The 26,085-nt window shown below is 45.9% G+C and overlaps 1 long non-coding RNA gene across 1 annotated transcript in view; it reads right to left on the bottom strand.

Moving 5' to 3' along the window:
* Positions 1-25,098, bottom strand: part of LOC123369443 — a 121,905-nt gene extending 96,807 nt beyond the window's left edge. Inside the window, exon 1 of the long non-coding RNA XR_006579048.1 lies at positions 24,822-25,098. This is a non-coding gene — a long non-coding RNA (uncharacterized LOC123369443). The remainder of the gene's footprint in view (positions 1-24,821) is intronic.
* Between the last annotated feature and the right edge of the window lie 987 nt (positions 25,099-26,085).

The raw sequence follows: 26,085 nt of genomic DNA, 5'->3' as shown, positions 1-26,085 counted from the left end.
CAGCATGCGATAACTTCGGCCTCCTCATCAACATAAAGAAAACCGAAGTGATGCCTCCAGCTCCGAAAGCCCAACACCAAGAGCCCACCATCATAGTGAAGGGACAAAAGCTGCAAGCAGTGGACCAATTTACATACCTTGGCAGCACCCTTTCTCGCGCAGTGACAATTGACATCGAGGTCAACTGCAGAATCGCTAAGGCAAGTTCTGCATTTGGCAGACTGTTGACCAATGTGTGGGACCGCCGTGGAATAAGCCTTGCTACAAAGCTTAAAGTCTACCGAGCAGTAGTGCTAACTACCCTGATGTATGCCAGTGAGACTTGGACTGTATACAGGAGGCACGCTAGGCAACTGAACCACTTCCACATGACTTGCCTCCCCAGACTTCTGAGGATCCGGTGGCAGGATAAGGTGCCAGATACAGAAGTCCTCTCCAGAGCAGGCCTGCCGTCAGTTTATACTCTGCTTATGAAAGCTCAGACACGCTGGGCAGGCCATGTTGTAAGGATGCCAGACCACCGCATTCCCAACAGCTCTTCTATGGTGAGCTGTCTCAAGGAAAGCGATCGCACGGGGGACAAAAGAAGCAATACAAAGACACGCTGAAAGCCTCTCTGAAGTCCCTGGATATTGACATCACCTCCTGGGAAACCCTGGCACAAGACCGATCGACATGGCGTACGCTGATCCATCAAGGCTGCCAGACATCTGAAGCCAGAAGGATAACTATAGCACAAGAGAAGCGAGCACTCCGTAAAGCCAGAGCTGTAAATGTTGTAACAGTGGTGCCCACACATGTCTGCCCGACATGTGGCAGAACATTTCGTGCCCGTATTGGCCTTATCAGCCACCTGCGGACACACTGTGGACAGCTCACAACCTGCTAGATGTCAAGGTCTTCTTCGAAAACAATGGACGAACATCATTGTTGCCCTCAAACTGTGTGAATATAGCTAGATCATAAGTAGTGGTGCCACTCTTAATCCAGTGCTCTAAACTTTATTCACAGCTTGCCTTCCCTCGCCAGCGGACCAGTTGCATGGGCTTGTGCATGGCAATTGTGTTTCAGTACTAGCCAGGGTTCTATCAGAATAAGCTTGCTTAGAGCAGTGCCTTGCTAGTGCTAACAAGGATTACTGCAGACTGAGCATCATCTCAACCGGGTCCTGTTCATACTAGCTGGGACGCAAGCAGCATGACCTTCCTCACAACAGTGCCCCTTCAGTACCAGCTCAGGCTGCAATAGAGTTAGCCTCCTCAAAGCTAGGCCCGTTCCAGATTAACACAGACCCCCAGCAATGTGAGCTTCCTCACAGCCGTTTTGTGTAAGGACCTCCTCAGACTTCAGCAGTGCAAGACAAACTAAACATTTGTTTCCCGTCCCCATCTTTTGAGCATGAGTCAGTTCATGATGCACACATCTGTTGCTGCTGACTAATCATACTGAAGTGGTAACACAGGCAGAGTTCTGGCCTCCACATGGCGTACAGTCATTGCCTACATTTAGAATTTAATCAGGGATGCACGTGAGCATTAAAGGGGACATCAAAATGAAACCTCCAGCTTCGTTTCACTTCTCCAAGAGGTTGCCAGTCAGAGTGATCTGAAATGCAAGTAAATAACAAACAAATACTAAGGAAACTGGCAGAGAGCTTTCATGGACCAAAGACTTTCTGACCTGAAATCAGTCAAAAGCCATGAGAGCCATAGTGCTTAACTCAGATAACCTGCCTTAAAAATACACAGCAAGTTCAGGGTTGTGTCCATTCTAATGCTTAGCTCATCTATTTTTGACCATCCAGTGTTTAGCGTTGCTGATGCACCCTGGCTTCACAAAGATGACATTAAGGACAATGCGAGTTAGTTAGCTGGATACATTTCCCACATTGTGTTTGTGACATCATTGGTGAGAGACAGAACTTTGAGATCTTTATGGTCCTGGCACTGGCAGCTGGTCAGGCTCTGGAAACCCAGAGGGTAGTTGTGAGCTAATGTTCCTCTGTCCCAAGGATTATCTCCAGGAAGGTGCCACAGGGGTCTATATTATCACCCCTCCTGTTCAATGTGTATATGAGGCTGCTAGGAGAGTGAGTGAAGACACATGGGCTGTGATGTATTCCATATGCTGATGGCACCCAGCTCCCAGCTGAGCAGCTTTGGGAAGTGTTGTCAGGGGGTATTGTCATTAGCTGATGGTATTGGTCAGCAGCAAATTACCACCTTCCTGGAGCAAGAGGGAAACAGGGAGGGGACTGTGCACTCTGAGCCACAGTTCCTTTCCTGGAATGCTCTGGGGTGGTGCAACATCATACCACCTTTTCCTATGGGCTGTGTACCTGGGACACAATCTCTCTCAAAGGGCTACTCACAGAGTCAGGTGCTACTCACTGTGAGTAAGGGTGGCAGAATTGCAGAGGGTTATTTGTTTAGGTATCACTTGTGAGTCTACAATGGCTTCTGTGGGTGGAGACCCTGCTATAGATTCGCCAGCAAAGCTCTTTGGCAGCTCATGGCAGAACTTAAAGCTTAACTACCATGGGTGATAGCTGTGGAAACACCTCCTGCTCTCCCCAAGGGGTGAATCAGAGGCCTAGTGTGCAGTCTGGTGCAGAGAGGTGCACTGGCGAGGTGATCATGGCCCACACAGCCCTGCACACAGCACACAGAAGGGGAGCTTAGTCTAGTTGTCTGTAAACAGTGGCACTGTGCAATACAAACACAGCAGACAGTCCCAGTCTTGGAACATGTCATGTTCTCCTTGGGAACAGCATGCTAGAAAACAAGGTTTTGGCTTGCTGCCCTAAAACACATCGCTGAGGGAGTTAGGACAGTTGGGCAGGGACAAGGGAAGGGCTGGAATGAAATTTTTCAGATTTGACTTGTTTTCAAGTCTCTTTGTCCCGGGTAGTCTCTCTTGTTCTGCTTCTTGTTCCCATCTTTGTCTCTGGTGCCCCTTCGGTCCATCTCCCTGGGCTGTCTGGAGGAAGTCAAAGATCCCCAGGGCAGTTTTTCAGACCAAGTAAGAGATGACCCCAGTGTCCTGGCCAACATTCTGACTCTGAAGACAGCAGGTTCTAATGTCCCACCCTGAGTGTGGGAACTATACAGAGCCACTGCACTGTCTATTTTAGGTACGTATATGGCCCCTATTACAGAGCCACTCATGATCTTTAATATGTTTATCCTCACAACAAAACCCCTATCATCCCCATTGTACAGATGGGGAACAGAGGCTAAGTGACTTGCCCAAGGTCACACAGGAAGCCTGGGGCAGAACAGGGACTTGAACCCAGCCCTACCAAGTCCTAACTAACACTCTATCCACTTGAGATATTTCCCTCCTGCAGAACAGTAGCAACTGCCATTAAAGTCCATGTGAGTTACTGATAGGTACCCTGTGCTGAGGAGACTAGAGCTCCCAGGATCTCTAAGTCATTCAGTATTCATTCACATAAACCTCATCATCCCAAGGCACTTCACAAATTATATCCATAGAGTACCACTAAAGGGCGGCCACTTCTGAAGTGGAGAGTGGCAGCAAATTGGCACACAGCTCACTAGTTGAGATGGGGGAAGGGACATTTTAGCCAATAACTGGGGTCACATCCTACTCTTATAAAAATCCCATGGGATCTTTAGAGCCACAGTTTTAAAGGAGATTCAACTTGGCCTCTAATTTTGCACCTGTAATTGACTGTGGGTGCAAATGAGAGCATTCTGATGTCTAGCTATCTGATTTACAGGCAAAACCAGGGACTTAGTGGCATAAAAACCTGATTTGGGTCAGTGTTACAGAGGTTAAACTCTTATCACATGGCAGGGGTCGGTATCCACTAACTCCAGTGACTTCTGTTACAATTAGAAGTCTAAATTCTGTGATTTGCACCCATTATGTCCAAATTGACACCTTCATTTGAATGTGTGGTTAAAACACCTCTTACTGCTTACGCACAGACAAGACCTTGGTCTTAAGATCTCACCTGAGAAATTCTCCCCATAGTAAACTGCATAGTACTTAATTTATCCTCTTTAGAAGAATGAAGGGCTGAGCTGACCATAGTTGTATTAAAACCTATGATTCTAGGGAGTTTACATATTGCAAACCTGTTACTGAGGCCAACCCCCTCCATTTGCTTTAGAAAGTATGGAGGGAGATATAGTGAGTAGAATTAAATTCTCTTCAAGCCCCCGGCCACAGAAGAGGGAAGGTTGTTGATCTCTTGTTTTATGGAAAACTAGTTCAGGTCACAGGACTCCTTCCCTCTCATCCTCCTCCTCCTTCTCTCCCAGGAGAACATTCACACAATAGCCAGCTTAGATTTGCCATGGTACTTTCAAGAGCTTCACATGCTGCCTGGTTGTGCCTGTGCCGGAAGCTGGAGCAGTGCTGTGTACAGTACACCAGGGATGGAGGAAGGCTTTCTGGAAGCAGTAGCCACGCTCTTACTCTATGTACTTTTTCCACACTCATACACATAGAGGATTTGAGAACTCTTTAAAAGTAGGGCCAGGCATGTAATTTGCCAGTCTCATATTTGTCTTGAGGAACCCTTCCAGACAACGCCCCCAACAACATCTTCTTTCTGAGACATTAAAATGCTACTCTATTGAAATGCAAATCAAGTCCTTCCTGACAATAACTGTTGAGTAATTTTGACGTCAATACAAGTGTGCTAGCCGGACATTCCAAGAATAGACCTGGTGTTTGGGAACGGAGCAGAAAGGAAGTGTCTGCAAATAATATACAGGAGCACCTCTTTAGACAAGAGGCTGCTGGGGGAAGGTAGGGCCGTCGGGGGCATCAAGTGCCCAGGACTGAGAGGGCAAGAGCAATAGATGGTTACTGTGAGAGCTAGAGCGCTGAGGCAGGAGGGGTGTCAATCTCCTGGGACTGAAGGTGAGGAAGGCAGTGTTTTCTCCAAGACTTCATCTGATGGCGTTCATATGCACCAAGAGGGACACCGAGAAGGGGAACAGCGAGAGGAATGGAAGTGTGTCCCTTTGACCAAAAGAAGGTGATCTGACTAGATACACATTGTAGGAGCATTGACAGCATGGCAGCACAGAAGAGGCGTGTTCCTGAGGACTTAGCGTGATTGTAGATGCCTGATGTCTCCAGTACCAGCACGGGCTAGTAGCAGAGAGAAGGCCATGTTCTGGTGCTTTCTAGAAGCATAGGATGACTGGGATACCTTTGGGGTCCATAGTGAGAACTATATTGAGTCACAAAACTCACTGCCCCACACTTGCAGAAGGGCTGCATACAAAATATATCACCGATTGCTCTAACGAACAGCTAGGGTCCCCACTGATCTCCAAAGCTAGTAGCATGTCCTTGAGCTGAAGGAGACATCCCAGCAGAGATGCCCTTGATACATGAGTGGAGTGTGGGTAATGCATGCAGGGCTTCCCAAATCAGATGGCGCTTGGACAATATTTGGAATACAATGGCCTCTCAGCCTGTTTTGGAACTTCCTGACATTCTAAGTCATACCGGAATTTTATTTATAATAATTACAGCTGGCCTCTCTGATTTGGTTGCTCATAAGCAAATATAGAATCCTCATACATAATTTCCCTCTCAACTATATCATATTCTTTGGACTTCTCTAGTATTAATTAGTCATCCTGGGATCTAAAGCACTTTACAACATTAACCCATTTACCCCTAAAATCCTTTGGTACCACATACAAAATGCATCACATACTCATCTCCTAAAGGTTAAGAAGTTAATTAGTGAAGACTGACAACACCATAGTGAAGCAGATAACTAGTATTATCCTGATTATTTTGCTGATTGATAAACTAAGGGACACTGACATTAAATGATTTGCCCAAGGTTGCACAGGAAACCAGTGGCAGGGTTGGGAATAGACCCCCCTAGAGTCCTGTCCCCTGCTTCAACCACTTGATCATGCTCTCCACTAAAATGAGGCATATCACTAACATAACACATACTGTATCTCTATCCCACATGGACCCAATGTGATCTCATCTCTCTATTATTAGTAAAAAAATGGCCTCTGTAAAAAAATGCTGGCTCATGCAATGTAGGCTGTTGTTGATGACTTTATACCGAATAAAGGAGAGTGCCCCGTGTAATTTCGCTCCCTCTTGGCGTTCTTTGAGCTGTGTCTCTCATTTGAAGGCTTTGTCACACAGTAGAAGGCAGCATCACACATCCATGGCCTGGGGAATGGGATGAGATCTACTGTATATGCGGCTGGTAGCTCTGTTTGTAGCTTCTGCTCTCCACTCCCCTTAGAGTTTACATCTTGAACTTTGGAGTTCCCGCTTGCAACTAATTGTCTGAACACAACCCAGTGGACAGCATCCTGCCCAGCTTCCTAATGCAGCTACCTATGTTCATCTTTTTTCTTTTCTTCTTATGGTGTTGGAAACACACTGTTGTGAATATAGAAACTCTGTTTACAATAACAAGGGCCTCTCTCCTCTGCCGGGGTCCCACAGAGCTAGGGAGCCATGTCCTCTAGTGGAGGGTAGTGGTGTCATTTCATTATCACAAGAGAGGAAAAAAGCAGACAAGGACAGGGAGAGAGAGAGATGGATCCTTGAAGTACAGTTGAGTCACCAAGGATCTTAAAAACAAGTGCTGGCCTCATATGAACTTATCTGTATTATTGTTTGTATTGCTGTAGTGATTAGAGGCTCTAGTCAGGGATCAAGGCCCCATCGTGCTAGGTGCTATACATGCATAGAACAAAAAGACAGCCCCTGCTCTGAAAAGCTTCACATCTGAGTTATTATTAGCATTATTTCTTTTAACCGTTTCTATGGTGCCCACAGCTGTGGCACCCAGGCACCACTCTGGAAATGAAAAACAAACACATACAAAATATCGTATACATCAGGGGTCGGCAACCTCTGGCACGCGGCTCGCCAGGGTAAACACCCTGGCAGGCTGGGCCAGCTTGTTTACCTGCCGCGTCGGCAGGTTTGGCCCATCGCGGCTCCCACTGGCTGCAGTTCGCCATCACAGGTCAATGGTGGAGGCGGAAAGTGGCGCGGGCGAGGGATGTGCTGGCCACGGCTTCCCGCTGCCCCCATTGGCCTGGGACGGCAAACTGCAGCCAGTGGGAGGCGCGGTCAGCCAAACCTGCCGACACGGCAGGTAAACAAACTGGCCTGGCCCGCCAGGGTACTTACCCTGGTGAGCCGCGTGCCAGAGATTGCCAACCCCTGTATAGTATAGCTGGAATGATGAAAATCCATTATATGCCCTGATACCCTAACATTGGGTTGACTAGTTAAGGGCCTGACGAAACAAATAAGCCTTGTATTATGCTCAGAAACTTGCCAGGGAAGCTGGTTTCACAGGCCAGGGCAAGCAGTTCACTTCACCTGTCCTGATCCTCCACACACATAAACCAAAAGCTACAGGGAACAGCTAAATCCCTCAGTCTTTCCCTGCACCACTCTAAGTACTTAATGGTTGATAGAAATACTGTTGAAGTGACAGCACTGTCTCCTCCATTACGAGCACCAGCTTCACCAGATTCCTAAACAAAGGTCCATTTAAAGACGTTGCCCCAATTTTGCTACCAGTGACATAGGTGCAAAGATGGAGTGACTCCACTGAAGTCATTGCACCAGTGCTTGTGCAGCTGAGAACCGAATCTGACTAGCTATTTCTGCAGCTTGGATGACGTACAACGGGTGTATTTTAACCCAGAGATTATCAGTGTGTACAGAGAGCCTCCAACATTGCATAAACCAATGAGTTTGATCCAAACTAGCTAAGGGCCCAACTGATGAAACTCAGAACCAGATCCAAACCCCCTTCCCCGTGTTCCAAGAGAGTCAAATCCAGCTTAGGGTTCAGGCCTCTGAATTGAACCATCTCCAAAGTTATAATAATATTAAAAGTTTGACTTTGATTTTTACTCTCGGTGTTAGAGGGGTTCAAGGTAAAAGGCTATTGTCTCATCCTTTTAGGAAGTAAGTACTTGCCTTACGGTCTACGTGGTAAAAGGAAGAGAACTGAGCCAACATCCTTATTAACAATCAGCCTCTTCATACCTGCATGTGTGCATGTCTGTCAGTCATCCTCCTGTGCTGTGTCAAGGACTCAAGGGACAGTACACCACAAACAAATGCATGGAAAACTCGACCTGGCCTTTTTACAGATCCAAGCAAAAATAGTGGCTCTTGGCTTCCTGCTCTCACCCACCAGTGTTTTAAAATAGCTGCGACCCACAGAAATCCCTATGTGCTGCTGGCGCACTCTGCAGTTTTTGTTCCTCTTATACAGCATATTGTTTGTGTGTTTAAAGGCAAATTTGTAAAAACCTACGTTTCTCAGATCCCAAGATGAAAGGGATCCTCTCCAGAAGCTACAGCGGTACAGTAAAGAAAACACAGAGGTGCAACCGCTGCACTGCTAAGAATGAACTGACCTGAAGCAGCTTCCTCTAAGCACTATAAACTTCAGGCCCACGCAGATCACACTTCTATCCCAGAGCGCTTGTTTAGTTTGTTTTTACTGGGAGATGGAACTTGGAACAGACTCAGGGCTCAGCACAGGAAGCACCTGCTTTTAAAGTGATGACTCTCTTATCTGACCCCAGTCACATCAGGTGGCTTCCTTGTTTATATTAGTGATGGGTCCCAGTGGCCTCCCTTCAGCCATCACTGGCTAATTTGTCCACTCCTTTTTCCAGCATGTTCATTGATCTGAAGAGAAAATCACTCATAGACTTTCCCAGCAAATAAGCTACTGCCTTCATTTCCTTTTTTTCCAGGCAAATTGCAGGGTCAGAGCTGTAGCAGTCTTTGAAGGGAGTGGCAGTGCAGGGTTCCATCAGGGCAGATTAGCACACGCATTTCAAACACTAACGGGACAGGAACAATGTGCATCAGCCACATGGTCTGAATACCAGCTGGATAGGAGAGGGCCAGTGTGCTAGGAGCTGGACCAGGTGACAAAGGGACAGGACTTGGCTAAAGTGCATTACCCCCCCTGACCAGCTGCCAAGGGGCCAGGAGAGGGTCATTGTGCATCATCCACACTTACAGAACCAGGTGCAAGGGGGCAGGACAGGGTCAGTGTGCATCTACACTCCCAATATCAGGAATCAAAGGGGCAGGACTTGGCTTGTGCACATCAGCCACATGGTCCAGGTTCTAAGGGCAATGACAAGGCTGTAATAATGCTGTGAGATGTAGGAGTGCTGGTAAAAATAGTCCTTATTTCCTGGCACCAGTCACCTGACAGGTCAGGGCTACATACGGTTATGGTCAATATCCACTGACTCCAGGGGCTACTGTACAAGGGCCAATACAGATCAACTACCGGGCCTCCTGCCATGACGAGAATGATTGGAATTTGGGCTGTTAGCTTTCCTGATATAGAAAATTAACAGAGTTTGACTGGGGCAATACTTGAACAGGAGAACTCCAAAGAACACCTAGGCCTGGATTCTCACCTCCATCTGGGCTGCATGTGGATGAATGGAGAGGGGAATCACAGGACCTTCCAAGAATGGAGGTTTGGGTGTTGCAGAGGTCTACACCACCATGCCCCCCTCTCTGCCCTGCCCACACTCTACCCTGATACACTCATATACTGTGGGTGGACGGGGTGGCTGGTGTGGGAGGTGGAAGAAACACCTCTGCTAACTTCCCACCAGCGGAGACATCTCTTGCATAGTGGGAATTTTCTACTGACTATCTCTGGCAAGTTTAAAGCCCCTTGGGGTTGCTTATGCAGTGCAATGTGGCCTTAGCAGACCAGAGACTCTGGCCCCTAAGGGTACTCAAAGTGATGCTAGCAATTCAATAGCTGGCACTGTGCTAAAGCTACTATGCTGTTTGCAGGGTTGTTGTATGTGTGTTGGTCCCAGGATATTAGAGACAAGGTGGGTGAGGTAACATCTTTTATTGGACCGACTTCTGTTGATGAAAGAGACAAACTTTCAAACTACACAGAGCTCTTCTTCAGGTCTGCATTCAGCAAAGCTTGTCTCTTTCACCAACAGAAGTTGGTCCAACAAAAGATACCTCACCCCTTTGTCTCTCTAAAGATTCTATGTCACTTGGAGGTGCAATAATTTGTATGAGATATAAAGCCAAAATCCTGATCATCCATGGTCAGGGGAGATCTCAGGGCTCCTAAGGTTGTTAGTTCTGAAATCCTAGCCATTTTTGTGCAATATATAAAATGCTTTGGAATCATTCCAGATAGAAAATGCAGTATAAATACAGTGTCATATTTTATAGTTAGGCATGTGCATTTTTTGGCATATGCTTATATACAAGAATTCCTGATTTATGCACACACATTGGGGATAGCATGCACAAAATCATATTGGCCTAATTTTGAAAATGGGGGCCAAAAGTTATTTTAATTCTTCTGTTAACTCTCCTTTTGTTTACATGGCAGGGCACCTGTCCAGAATCCCAAATCTATCTGGCATTTAGTGATCACCACTACAACAACTGACCTCTTGCTGTGTGGTAGCTTATTAACTGGGGTGAATCTCTTTTAGTGATGCGCACTTTTAATGTGTCTCATTATAAAGCATCTCAATGTCTTCCAGAGTGCAAATTGATTACAACCCTGCTTTCTGTGGGGAAAATTTTAAAAGACACAGATTTGACTTAGGCACCCAATACCCATTGACTATCAAAGGGAGTTGGGAGTTTAGGTCCCTGCATTTCAGCAGGTGGGTGATTTGATCCTTATACATCTCTTAGCTATCTCACAGGGGTGCTGTGAAGCTCAAATAATGAATGTTGATAAGATGTGTTGAGCTACTTGGATGAAAGATGCAATAGAAACCCAAAGTTACATATCCCAGAGGGTAGAATACACCAGCGTCATGGCAGAGGGAATATACCACAGTCTTTAGAAGAGTCTATACATAGAAAACAACCAAGGGTTTTTTTTAAAACAAAAAATTCAATAGCTATGATTCCTTTTTCTTCCCTTCTTATCCCTCCAGCAGGCTGAATGATGTACTGAACAATGGCTGATCCTGGCAAAATGGTCGCTGCGCCATAGGCCTCCTCCAGGCAATACTGTGGGAGCAACCTGCTTGACAGCACTGAGATGCTGCTACTTACCAGCCTCATTTTTCAGTCAGTCTGGAAGCCAGTTGCTTTCAAGTAAAATTCCACATCTCCTTCCAGCTCTGTCTCATGGGCAAATCAAGAGACTGAGACAGGTTCATATCTCTTACTGATCAGCATTTCCGCAACTAGACTTGGCCTAGTTCCAAAGAGCTGCCGTTTGACATCTACCTTTAAATAGCCCCATAAATATAGTTACATGTAGGGCTATATATTGTAGTATTTAAATGTAGAGGTACATCCATATAAAGGTAGCTACTTATATAGATCACACACATATTTTAAAATTATACTGTGGTCGATATTTCCTTATAAGAAATATACATGTACTTAGCTGTTCAGCTTTGGATTCTGCAAGCTGCGCAAGGAACATTATTGCAACATATTTTCTTTTTTTCTAATCCTTAATCATGTAGCTCTTTTGATTAATGAAACACTTCTCTCCAGGAGAAAGAACCACAATTAAAACCTCCCCACCAAAACTTTTCATATTTCTCACACCACACAAATGGGAACAACAAGCTAATAATGTGAATGAATATTCATTGTGCTAATCAAATGTTAATGAATTACAAAGCAGCTCAGTTTGACTCCACATCTCTCTCCCTCTCTGTATAAACAGGGGTGGGGAAGCCACATTGGAGAGCACTAATGAAATAGCAGATTCAGTGTGTTATTTATTTAAGATGACCCAGCAGACAGTAAACATTGTCAAATAGACATGCAACATCTGTGTTGTGTAATATGTTTTACGAATATTTTTGGGTTTGACCTTACTGAAGTCTCATTTGATTAGAGAAAGAGAGTGATCAGAGACGGCTGGACAGGAAATGTATAATTATTTCATGTTTCAATACATCAATGATTAAAAAATAAAGACTCCCTGGCATAATTGGCACCTTAAACTAGATAATAGTTGTGTTTGTAAGACTGATATGCCCACAGTTGTACGCACAGTATTTCCATTTCATGGCATTAATAATGTAAGCAAACAATAATAAACCACAGTGTAACATGCACGTGATCAATAAGAGCAAAGGCCTTGGTACAGTAACCTGTAACCGGAGATGCACCAACATCTCATGTCTCCAATTCCAGATAATCCCCTAGTGTCAAATCCTTTGTAATATGGATGTGCATCAGAGAAAGGGAAAAGAGCATTGCGCAATGCTGAAATTCTACCCACTGGGTGATCTCTCTTGCTCAAGAAAGACCTGGCCTTAGGTCTAATAATGTCTCTGCTCTAGTGGCAGGATGCATCCTCACCGTCTAAACAAAATGCTTGTGAAAACAACCAGGCGAGACGCTAAAGAATGGTTTCATTCAGAACTGGGAGCATCATGTTCAGGGAACTCTGGAATATTTTGTTCAGAAGTATCCTAATCCTGAGAGGCGCTGAGCGCTTTCTGCTCTGCATGCTGGGGGAATCGTCAGCTGCCTGTCTGAAGCAGCGTGAAGTCCCCTTCGCTCTGCTGAAGTAGCACAAAGGGAACTTAGAGAGGACATAGGGTCTTTGGATAAGGGAGAGGGGTGTTATTTCTTTATTTTTAAAATTCAATTATTGTTAAGATGTTTCTCAGATACCGCAGTGATGGGTGTGGAATAAGCACCTGGAAAGACAAATTAGACAGACAAAGGGAGAAGGGCAGGTGGCTTGGACCAGATACTTAGCTGATGTAAACTGATGAAGTTTGACACCTGTGGAGCTATAGTAGTTGATAGCAGCTGAGAATCTGGCCCAGTAGCTTTAAGGAGAGAAGGGAAGTTTAGGATGTTAGACCTCATTATCAGGGAGGCAAGAAGAACCCATTTCAAACAGATAGCATGACAGGCCTCCTAGAAAACCAAAAGGCAAAGGGGGAGTTGCACAGGTACTAAGGGAAAACTATACATCTACGTGTCTGGGGACTGCTTTAGCCCCTTGCCTCAATGGTTTTATCCATTACATGGTCAAAGATGCACTCTGGCATCTGCCTTTGACATCTTCTTTGCTTACAATCTTAAGGAGGCTAGAAAGTGGGAGAGGCTGAATTGTACTGACACTGGCTCTGCTAACTGCAGCGCGTTGTGACAGTCACTGCATGCCTGCTGTGTGATAAATGAGTATTATTAGTTTATTAAGCAAGGCTGAAAAAGCGTCTGGGCTCTGTGCAATAAAACAGCAAGACTGTGGTGTTATGCAGCATACAGCAGTGTGAATTTCAGTTTCGGAGCAAGTGATCAACCTCTGAGCAAAAAGTTGTGTTGTAACCTGCCCCTGGTGAAAGTGCCCTCAGCTGGCCTAAAGATGACATGCTCCATTCTGCATCCCCTCAGTGGGAGGTCTCCTCTGTTGCTATGAACCTCAACTTGATAAGAGTGCCCCCTGCTGGTACCAACGCTATGTGTCCATGCATCTGACTTCCAGTTCTGGAGATTTAGAGGCATACTTGCAGCTGGGCTGTGGCCTGGCATTCATGTTGACAGGTGCCCACAAAATGAATTTGGTCCCCAGGTTGATGACAGCATCCCCTGTTGACATATTGTATCCCCAAGTGCCATGTTGTGACCTCTGAAATCCCTCTCCCATTTATGTACCTAATATATCTCCAGTGTGTTTCTTGGGGAGGAGGGTATGGTGTACCCCCAAGTATACCAGTATGATTGGGCTTTAATAAATGCACTTACAGTTGTTTCATGGCATTTTTGCTTCACTGATCCTGTTTGTCACACTGACTTCAAGTGGAGACAGAGTAAAAAAGGGAAATCCCAAGGCAAACCCTCCCATTTCACTTGCTTACAGAGATACACTAGGAAAGCTGCACTGCTGTTTACAGTGAAAGTGACATTAAATAGCCCAGGATTAAGGCTCACTGTGTCCTGGATTGACTGCAAGTGTGCAGACCTAGCCATGGAGTGGGGAAAGAGTGACAGGCTCCTCTGGGATTCAATGAAAAGTTGGGTTCCTGGGGCTCACATCAACCCCATACTAATACTTTCAGAAACTTGGGGGCCCTCTTTGGAGCACAAGACACAGATAAACCGATTCATTTGATCCTGCCTTAACCTGTCACTGGCATTAACTTCCCTGGCTGTGTTCATTTCTCTCTGTCCATTGACATAATGCACGTCGCTGAATACGCTTCTCTCTTGCACATCTTCCCCATGGGACGCAGCTGCCTTTTGCGTGGCTCATGCTGCCTCGGACAAAGAAGAGCTTCACAGGAAGACTCTTCCAAAATCCAGGCTGGCTGATCAAGCATCCTCTGTCACGCGGCTCAGCCACTCACGGCGTCATTTGGGGAAGAAATCAGATCCATCACATCTGCTGAGGGTTTATCATTCCAAATGGGAGCGCACCAGGCAGGGCACCCACAGTCATGAGCCAAAGCTGCCGTGTCCTCAGGCTGGCCCAGAGCCCCAACAGCTCTTTTAGAGAGAGAGACCTGCTGCTACATCCCATTTTGCTGCCTCCATGCAGCCCCAAACCAGTACAAACATTTCACATAGCCAAATGTTTGCTTTGAAATCAAAGCACTCGAGGCGTTTCCATCTCTCTCTCCCCTGTCAGCACCTTGGTTCCTGTGCCTTTGTTTTCACTTGCAGCTCAGGGTCTGTTTGTGTGTCCACCCCCTCGCTGCACCAACCCTATCAGTTTACTATTCCCTGCGTCGTGGTTCTGGTTGCCTGCACTGTAGCGCGTGGCTCTATATTTATCTGCTTTGCTGTTTTAAATAGAGCAGGTAACGATACCAGTGGCCCGGAGGAGGTTGCACTGCTGCTGCTGGCGAAAGGATCTCACTTTGTTTCCTTGGCCAGGCCATTATGTTTATTTTGGCACAGCTGGGTCGCTGGTGACTTCAGGGGCAGAGTTCAGGACATCAACAGAAACGAAATGTCTGAAATGATTTGTATTAAAATAACAAAAGCGATTCCCACTCAGCAGGTCACACTCCACCCTCTCGACCCTCCTCGCCATGCCTAGGGGGTGCTGCTTCCTCTGACCTCTCCCCCCCTCCAACCTTTCACCCCTGCTACCACAGCATTCCCAGACTGCCCTCTAATTACATAACATTTTTAGGTGGCAAGACTTCTTGCTTGCCAGTCGGAAAGGTCTCTCTTCCAAGGCGAGTAACGATGGTGTTTGCTGTCTCTTTCTCTTTTGTGCCCCTTTTCCCAGGGAATGCATCTCCACTCCAGTGGCAGAAGGGCAACTCAGCTGGGGCCCACCTCCTACCTGCATCTCGTGGCCTGGCGGGCTCTGTGTCAGGGCCTGCAGCTCCTGTCCCAGCCCTGGGGCCGAGGGAGCCCAGCTTGGGGGGTGAAGGGTAGACAGGATGGAGCGATGAGGAAGGGAGGGAGCAATGAGTGATCAGGGCGGGGCCTTGAGGGAAGAGGCAGGGCAGGGGCGCGGCCCCAGGGGACGAGGCTGGGGGAGGTTCCGGTGCTCCTGCTGTAGTGTCCGGTTGTCAGAAATTAGAAAGTTGGCAACCCTACTTCAACGTCTGTGAGCATCACACCCAGCCTAGTTCACTCGTGCCTTCCTTGGTGCTAGGAATGAACAGTTTGTACTCTCCAAGGTGCTCCTGCAGCTAAGGGCCTGCGTTGCTGCGATTCTGAAATACTGTCCATCTTCTATAACACAAACCGCCAAACCTTGCTCAATTGAAGGCTGCTTTGACAAGTTGTCAGGAACCCAGGGGTGCACCTGATTTGCATAAAATGGAGCAGACTCCAGCAAGCCGTGCATTTAATATAGCGTAGCCCAAAGAGACGATTCCAGCATGCAATCATCTCCCTTGACCTGAGTGGATGTGGCTCAAATCAAGCAGGATCATTACTTCTTGGGATTTGTGAGGGCCTGATTCCACACTGCTGTCTATCTTTTGTCACGTGCCCCCAGGCAAAGCGAATGCAAAATGCCACCATCTCAGATTGCTTCATTCACTCCTGCTGGGGGTAGCACTTTACCCAGCTCTATGACTACACAAGTTGCAGAATTAGGAGCATAATGCCCAGTTCATAGGTGGTGGAAAGCGGCTGGAACACAACCACCTGGTCTCCTGAGAGAGATCCCTACAACAGAGGCAGGGAGGGTAGGCAGGGCAGTCTTGTACCCTGGCTATTGTCCAGCTCTCACAAGGCCCACAGGAGCCATGAGCAGCAGGGATTAAATCAGGGCAGCACTGACTGCTGGTGGTTGAACCACCCTCCAGCAGCCCCAGAATTATGGGAGGTGGGGCACCCATGCTATGATCCTTGTGTCAGGCTCTGCACTGGAACGGGGATGAATCTGGGCCATAATCTCTACAGGTCACTTCCCCATGCTAAAAGTGAGGGCAGCCACAGGTTATCTTGCAGACACTTGCTGATTGGGTCACAGCTGGTTTATGGGCTACATTTTGGCCACCACTTATGTACAGTAGCTTCCCCTTGTAGCAGAGTGTACATACTCCCCTCCACTAAGAGAAACTCGTCCTCTCCATCCCCACCCAAGTGAAATATACATAAGGAAGTGCACGGCCCTAGTATTTAAAACCCCCATTGAATCCATGAGCCATCAGAACATGCTGCAACACAGCACAGAGCATAACTTCCGTGACCAGGGTATGGGGTGTCGAATTCCCCTCCAAGCGCGTGTTCCTTTCCTCCAGTTCTCATTCTGTCAGTATTGCGGGGCGGATTGTTTGCTTTGCCCTTCATCAGAATGTGCAGCTGCATGTTTCAGCTGAGGAAAGCAAATGAGGCAGCCCCTTTTTGGGGAAAGGGGGCTGCTTTCATTTTTGACTTTAAACCACAAAATACACACTGAACTGTTCCAGCTGGACTTGGCAAGCAAGAAAGCAACTGATTGTTTCTGGCGGGGGAAAAAGTTGAAAAAGTTATGCAGTGACTCTACTTTCCTGTCTCTCTCGCTGGTGTTCCTGTGTTGGGTCTGAAGTATGTTGTCTGCCCCCGTGTGGGAGCAAAAGATCTGGGTTAGAGAGTCCCTTCCATGCCTGTACAGAAGGCAGCTAGAACTTGGCTAGCTCTGCCAGGAACTGCAAACATGGGGGTGTCAACCAGTGCGACTTTAAGCACTAGCAGCCCCCAAAGTTGTGCATCTGTAAACAGGCTGGAGCCAGGGCCGGCTTTATGACCTGCAGAGCCCAATTCGAATACCTGGCGGCAGTCCAGGGCTTCAGCAGCACTTCGGCGGCGGGGGGTCTGTTCCGGGTCTTCCACTGAAGGACCCCCCCGCCACCGAAATGCCGCTAAAGACCCCCCCCACCCAGAGTGGGGCCCTCTTAGGTGTGGGCACGGGGCCCTCTTTGGTGCGGGGCTCGATTCCAGGGAATCGGGGGAATAGGCCTAAAGCCGGCCCTGGCTGGAGCCATGGCGGCCTATCCTCTTACCCTCATGCACAGGCCAATTCTGGAAAGAGTGCTAGGGGAAGGACACTGGCAGGGCTAGAGTAAGGCATAGGCAGCAATAAACCCCCACCTAACTCACAGGGTGAGATCAGAATCTCAGCTCTCATTCAAAAAAAAATGTGTTTCAAATTCTATCCCTCAGAGGCCCAAATAAAACACAAACCAAATGCAATTGGCAGCTGTCTGAGTCTGCATGCAGCCTGACACATTCAGCTGAACTCTGGAACCTGCTGCCACACAAAGGAAGTTATAAATACAATAACTGGCAAGAGGATGCATCCTTCAATCCCCTGATAGAGGAGGGTACCTTCCCATAATGCTGTATGACTCTGGGATCTCAGCGTACTCTAGCATTAGGAAGAGCCACCCCACCAGATCTACATTAAAGATGCATCAAAAATTTCAATTATTTACGTACTGAGATCCTTGCTCAGTTTTGACTCATTTCTTACCCAGGAAGAATTCCTATTGATTTCAGTGGGAGCTTGCCAGAATAACAGCTGAGTAAAAGTGGAGGAACCAGAACTCATCTTACATTTGGGCTGGCACGGCGCCTATCCAGAGAGATTTCTGAGCAGGAATGTGGCTTCATAGCCTGGCCATCACCTTTGACCCCCCCCTTAGAGCCACAAGTTCAAATCCCAGGAGGAATAAGCCTTTTCTTTCTGAGGTAGTTAAACAGAGTACCATGTAATTTACTCCAGGTGGGACTTTCAGAGGAGACCTTAGAGATGAGGGCTAGTATGGATGTTATCACTTCTGGGACCTTTACCCCCAAGAGTAGGTTGATGTATCTTTGGAAAAATGCCTCCTCCCCGTTCTACAGGTAGCATGTTATTTACCTGGCTGCTGCCCTCTGTCCCAAAGGTGGGGGTGGGGGTGGAGTGTATGTATGTAGTTGGTATGATCCTTTCAGATCCTTTTATTCTATCAAAAGGATGTTACTTTCATAACAAAGAAGTTCAGAAAACCATACAGATCTATGGATTGTTATCTGACCTGCACTTCTAAACCTTCTTAAATGTGTGCACTACTGCTAGAAGGGAGCTGCCCTTCTATCCATACAGGTTATGGAAGGACAGGGAGAAAACTGTTTTGGGGAAGGAGATGTCTGCTCCGTTTGGAGGGGGCGGGGGAAAGAAAGAAAATGTATTTAGTAGAACAGAGAGATTTACCCTCCAACTGACATTTTTTCCTCCTCAACTACCCTACAAACACTAGGCCAAATTCATGTCCCTGGAGTCACACCAGGGATGAATATGGCCTAATGTGACTAAGGCTGAGCTGAGTATTCCATTGTTCTGCTCACTCAGATCTCCCTCATTAATTTATGAGCTCATTAGTGGCTTTTAGCCATAGCCCTGAGCAGGTGCAGAAGGGCCCAGGGAGGCCTTGTGCCTCAGGAGCTCACAGGCACACAGCGGGAAATGTGCCTATTGTTACACCCCATCAGGGGTGCAGCATGCTATCCGCATGCATCTGGCCAGCCATGGCCTCCAATCTGCCCCCTTTGTGGTGCTGAGCAACTGCCAGGCAATAGCATGGAGCTGAAACTACATGAGTGGAAGCACAGGGGGTGCAATTTTGCCCAAGCACAGTGTGGAGTACAAAAGGGAGAGGTTTCTTGTGCCCTCTGTTTCCCTTGCACACCAGCACAGAAGTGAGGTGCAGCCTGGCCACACGTAGGCCAGTCCCACAGAACAACGTTTCCCATTGTCCCACTATTTATTTTTCCATTATTGTAAGTTTTATTACCTCAAAAGTATGGCATTAGGAAATGAAAGCCATGGAAAAACTTGCACTGAAGGACTCATTTCCACCTTGCTCTGGGTTTCCTACTTGATTAGCTCTGGTGATGTCCTTGGTTCAGGCCTTTGAGTCATTAGTCTCCTTTTGAAGCTCTTGTGCCCTACACTGGGTCTTGTTGATCAGCGAAATGATCCACTTGCAACAACAAAAACCCACTTTGATCAAACACTTCCATCCTTTACAGCTGCTTTTGCATGAGTGATTAATCCCAGCACTTCCTCGGCTAATAATAAGTGCTAAGAACCTGCTACTCCCTTTGTGGTTGGTATTGCCTATTTTGTTTTTTTAGGCATTTTGGTGAGCTTTGCAAAATGATTTTGGTGGCTTCAGTTCAGTTTCCAGTGGACAGATGTCCACACCACCAAAACTATTACCACACTTAGCACTAACTGGCACCCTGGCTGGTCTTCAGAGCAGAGAAACCAGGTACTCAATGGACCATGGAGATTGACATATCATCTCATCTCTACAGGTTGATCCTGGGGTCAGGGGAGGGAATGTGTGGAAGTTCACCCTTGCACTCCTCACTCTGAACCTGTTCTAGAGGACTTTGTTTCTTACATTAAAGTATAAGGGTCTATGGGTCACGGACCATTTCTTCTTCAACACAATGAAGCACCAGTTCTAGCTGGAGCCTTGGTGTGTTACTCCAATTTAGTTAAACAAAACAAAAAAACCCAACCCTTATAACTAAGCTGGAGCTTTTCAGCAGCATTATAAAGCCACTTTAAAAATAGAGGGAAAATACATGCTAGACCTCTGGTTTATGATTTAAACAGATGTTATCACTAGTACTACTCCTCATTTGCACTGTTCTAACTAAGAGCAGGAAAAGACAGGTCAGAATTACCAGTGAACAAGAAATTTAGACAGATAAAAGAATGCAACTCCTAGGCATTGACTCTAAAGCTATGGTTGAGCAGACACAGGCCTGGGGGCTGTTCCAGGGAGGAGTTGTATAAGGAATGGAACTGGAGGAAGATTATTAGGTTTTAGGAGGGATCTAGTCTGGTGTGCCATCAGGGAGCCCAGAAATGGACTGTGCAACCAGGCTGCTACTACTCAAACATTAGAGCCTCAGCAAGTAACACTGGCCTGTCAGCATGCTGCATAAACTTCTTTTTCCTACAGCTGTGCCTGCATGACACATCACTTATTGCTAGAGAGACAAGATGGGTGAGGGAACATCTTTTATTACAGAAGTTGGTCCAATGAAAGGTATTACCTCACCCACCTTATCTCCAATATCTTGGGACTGACACGGCTACACCACCACTTATGGCTAGTGAAACAGTGGTATGTTACAGCCTCCTTGTCACACAGCCAGCTTGGCTCCCTGCATCCCAAGCTGCTCCAAGGTCTGCTCAGACTTGGTGCCTGTCTCTCTCACCCCCGAGAGTCACAGCACCTGTGTTCAGATTCTCACTCTGCAGTGTTAATAGGCCTCTTTCCAGCTATCAAGAGTGGCACAGATCAATACAAAAGCTTCTGGTGAAGTAGAGTCCCAAGCCCGCTGTCTGTTTGAAAGGCGCAGAACAGGCCAGGTGGTTGTTGGGGCTGCAGAGGAGGTGAGAAGATGTGGGGGCTACTTCTGAGAGGGACCAATAGCAGGCTGAGTTGCCAACCTCTTCTCAAGAGCAGCATAGAATAGCGGTGTGGAGCCTTAGCACACTGGGCCGGGGCCACTACCTAGAGCCATCTCCTTTGCACAACACAGCTACCTCTTCCCCCTCCTGCAGCTTGGTGTGAATGTGCCCACCCTGCTATTCCCTCTCACCACATCCTAAGTGGTAGTGGGTGACGTGCTTGTTGTACATTTCAAAATGCATAAAGTATTTAATGACACGGTTGAATGAATGTCTCAAAGTAAATGGAGGTTACCAATGACGGCTATGATTGTTTTCACTGTCCATGTGGCGCTCAGCCTTATTCACACTTAAAGTTCCTCAGCGTTGTACAGTAGTGAACACGTTATTCCCTGTCTTTGGATTTCAGACCGTAGGTTTGAATATTTGTGGAGTGCAACAAGCCCTTAGGTTTGTGAGCAGTAACACAGGACAGAATATGCATCTCCCAGTCTGTTACACCTGTGTGCGCTGAGGTAGTGATCCCCTCAGCCAGGAGTTTAGTATCAAAAGACATAGATTCTCAGGACATAGTTTCTCACATGGTACCAACTGCCATAGTTCTATTGACTTAAATGAACCTATAAAAATTCACTCGGACAGGATCTGCTGCCAGGCCTCTCTACCATTGAGCTAGAGGTACACCTCCATGAGCTCTTATTCCCCCTCCCTCCCCAGACCATATTTTACTCTGGTTTTATGCTGAAGTAGCAGAGCAACTCTAGCTCCACCCTGATGTAACCGAGATCAGCATATGGCACATGTATTATGAGCAGACAGCCATGGGTTGCACAGGTATAATTCACCATAGAATTTGGCCCAATTTTTGTTTATAGGTTAAGCACCATGAGGCTAATTGTTTAAATAAGGAATGAAAATTCAGTGAACTTTATAGGTGTTTACAGGGTTGCCCACCAGCATGGAACTTGGACACCTTCCACAAAGGTAAACCCCCAAATCTCTCTTACACTCCTGGTGGTAAGAGGAAGTTACTGGGCCAGATTTTCAACAAGTATCAACTTCACTGATCTATAGCAGCTGAGGAGCTGGCCCAGTGCTGGGACTACTTTCTAATATATAAATGTGAAGATGTTAGAAGGGGTTATTACACGAGGACTAAACTGAAGAGATATGTTTTGCATTTAATTCTGACTGCAGCAAGGCTAACTTTGCATTTTAATCGGACTGAGTCCCAGTAAAACATCCTAAATTCCAAGAAACCAGAAATATGTGAGAAATTTGTGCTTTTTCCAAGAATAAGATTAAATTATTGTCATAGACAAACACACACACAAAACTGCTCTAATGGGACAGGCTGAAACTTGCAACTGGTTTAGAAGAACTGCCTGGCTGTAGCCCTGGCAGCTTAACAGAGCTCAATCCATATATCCCCTCAAAACTGGATGGTGGATGAGGATGGTGGTGTACACTGATGAGGGAGAGCAGACCATTGCCTCTAAACAATGGCTTGATGAACGGATTGTAATAATTGCATGATTTCAGAGCTGTTTCTGATTCCAGTAACAGCTGGATTCCATTAGTTTTGGTTTACCAGAAATACATGTTCCAGTGGAGAAATGGTCACTCCTTCACATTTATTTTTGTTTAGAAAAAATATTTCTGGTGCATTCTGACAAGATCAGACTGTAAATGCATGTGTGTAGCAACTGTCTGTGCACAAGCATGTGCATATGCACCAACAAATAAACACAACTTTTACATTACTGGGTATTACTACGTCATGTATGAAACACATTTACTTGTTAATATTAGAAATTGGCCTGTACTGAGAAATCCTGATTTGGAATTGTATCTGAACATCTTTAAAGTCCCTGGGGAGGGAGGGTTTCAGAGCTAGTCTTCTGGTTTGTACTACAGTAATTTACAAAAATGGGCCCAATCAATTTCAGGTCTGTATCCAATGTTTTGATACAGGCCACTCTCTAATAATTGCTTAAAAACTACCATATATTTTCATTTGCAATCTGCCATCACTAACCACCTCCGTTTAGTAGTGGCACCTTTTGCATGCAGTTTATAATTGAACTGCCCTCAGTTAAGAAGTAACCTTTTTAGTAGCTGCCCCTTTACCAAAGGAAAGCAAAATATCATAATCTGAATTAATTTAGTATATTTAATATATAATCCTTTATATATTTATGTACCTTGTAGTATCAAAATGTGCTAGGCACTTTTCAAAAACTAGAGTAAGCCACACTCAGTCTCCCAAACAGAGTGCAATCTATAAAGAGAATGACAAAATAGGAAGGTGAGGGAATGGGACATGACATACCAGCAAAGTGATCAGGGACTGATGTCTTTGGCCCTAATCTTGCAAATCCTTACATGCATGTTAAACTAGCATCACAATAGTCGTCTCACTGAAGTCAGTGCTTTTTTTATTTTTGTGCATTTCACTAAAACAGTATGAGTGAGATTCTGATCTCACGTAACAGGGGGTAGCCGTGTTAGTCTGTATCCACAAAAACAACCAAGAGTCCGGTGGCACCTTAAAGGCTAACAGATTTATTTGGGCATAAGATTTCGTGGGTTAAAAAACCCTCACTTCTTCAGATGCATCAGTTACACAAGTTAAATTAGGAGTAATTCCACTGAAGTCTGGAATTTCTCCCTGTTTGAAATGGATGTAAATGAGATTAGAATCAAGCCAGATACGTGTTTTTCATCATGTGCTAATTTGCTCTGCCATCCTGTCAATGAGTTGCTTGTTTTCTTCTCCTTAATCACACAGTTCCACCTAAAATAAGACTTGATACAGAAGTAAATCTGGAAGGAGACTACACTTCCTGTTTATAAAAATACCCTTCCTGTGTGGAAGAGTCCTCTTCCTGCACTCATCCGTACACATCAGTCCAGATTCCCAAACTTATTTCTATAGACAAATCTCAACAGCCAGAACCATATTAGGGTGAATCTTTTCTCACTTGTCGTCATGCTATTTCAGCAAATGAATGTAGCAGATACCTTAGAGTGCATAATGCAGGCAAACTTTATTTAAACACCTTTTTAAAATAAAACTGTTTTAAAACTTCCCTCTGTCAGTGAGTTTCCTGTTTGTCTGATTACCATAAAGTGACACGTTTAACTCAGTGACAGTGTGGCCAACTCTCGTGATAGAATCCTAGAAGTGTAGGATTGGAAGGGACCTCAAGAGGTCATCTAGTCCAGGCCCTGGCACTCAAGGCAGGATTAAGTAATAACTAGACCATATTGTAAGTCACATAATATTTGTTTTTTTTCTTAAAGTCCAACTCCTAGAATTCTGTGATTATGTGAGACTCTCAGCTTCTGTTTAAGTAAATTTGTATCCCTCATGCTTGTGGAGAAAAAAAACATATCTAAAACTGTGATCCGAACACACCCCAAACCAAAAGGAAAATAAAAAGAACTCAAAATTTATTATTTTTAAGCTTTTGATATTTAAGCCTATCTCATTATTTTGAGGGGCCTTGGGGCTGACAATACTGCAGTGATTTACAGCAACTTAGGATATGACCCAATGTACATATAACAAAACTGTACAAAGAAGGTAAATTGGGTCTTCCCATTCACCCTCTCTCATTAGAGAATAAGGGGACACACAATGAAAATGAAAGAAATTTAGAGCTGGTAAAAGGAAATACTTGCTTACACAGCTCATAATTAACCTGTGGAACTCACTGACACATGATATCTTTAAAGCTAAGTACACAAACGGGATTAATAAAGGATTAGATGTTTATATGGATAATATGAGAGTTACATTAGACTGAATACAATCTGCTACACTCATAAGGGATAGAAACCCTAAAGCTTCAATAAACATGCCAGCTATGGATCAGGAAGAAACTAGCAAGTTTATATAAATTTCTTTTAATAATAATAATATAATTTTTCTCACCTTCTTCTGAAGGAGCTGGTCCTGGCCACTGTCAGAGCCAGGATATTGGACTGGATGGACACCTGCTCTGATCTTGTGTGGCTATTCCTTTTGTGTTCCACCTCTGTGTCTTAATACTGAGCTTCCCTGCTGGTCTCTGTGCTATTCCTGCCCACATTCCATTCAGTTGGGCCATCTGTAACCACCATTAGATCCGGTGAGTCTCTAGCACAGTGGTTCTCAACCTTTCCTCATACCTTGAGCTCCAGCAGCTCTTCCCCCCACCTTCTGCTGGTGATTGCAGAAGGGAAGGGGACGGGCAGAGGAGCAGACCCTTTGCTCACACAGGATGGAAGAGAGGGAGGTTGGGCTCTGATTGGTTGCTCCGCCCCAGAGGAGGCAGAATAGTGAGGCAGATGGCCAATCAGAAGGAGACTCCCCCCTCCTTAAAATTTTTCAAAAAATTCTCTGGCACAGCTGTTTGGGCACACGAGTGTGCACTGCTGCAGCACACTGGTTGGGAAACATTGCTCTAGGAATTGCAGGCCTGGGTTATGTGATAAGTAACCTTTCAAAGGAATACTCTGATCCCATTACCTCCCCATCCTGAACGAATTCCACTCCTTTGCGCACATCCAAGGCCTTTCATGGCCACACCCCATTTACCTCTGATCTTGTAACTTCTTACACCCATGTAGCATCTTTCACTCTCTCTCTTGGTTGGGTCTCGCTTGCTCCTCCTGTGCTGGGGGTCAATCCTTTGCTACCACCACTCCATCTTTCTGGAATGCTCTGCTTACTTCCTTACGAGCAGCTAGCCCATTTCTGAAGGTAGCTCAAACCACACCTTTTCTTGCAGCTTTTGAAAAAAAAAAAAATCTCACCACCTCAGCTTTTGCTAGTACCCGCCTCTCACACCTTGCTTCTCTCCCCTTGTCAGCTGTCACCTACCGTCACAACTGCTTATTACAACATTTCCATTACTTTAGCCACTGTAGGTGACAAGATAGCTGCAAACAGTTCAATTGTACTACATATCGTCACCTACTGCATAGCAAAAACTCTAGAGTATATGTAACAAGGATTATGTCTATAGGGGATGGGAAAAGGGCTTTCTTCTCTAAATCAAGCTCACAGGTCCTCTGTTAGCTTCTCCACCATGTAAGAAGCATTTTGTCTGGGCATTTGGTGGGGAATAGACCCCCTGCTAGGCTGAGCCTTCTTCCTGTTCTCAGATCCTCATTCTGGGAAGTGCGGGTGCATAAACACAAGTAAAAAGTGATGA

Source organism: Mauremys mutica, chromosome 4 (genome assembly GCF_020497125.1).
Source record: "Mauremys mutica isolate MM-2020 ecotype Southern chromosome 4, ASM2049712v1, whole genome shotgun sequence".
Taxonomy (NCBI): domain Eukaryota; kingdom Metazoa; phylum Chordata; order Testudines; family Geoemydidae; genus Mauremys; species Mauremys mutica.
The sequence above is the reverse complement of the archived record's forward strand: the minus strand, read 5'-3'. Positions and strand labels throughout refer to the sequence as shown.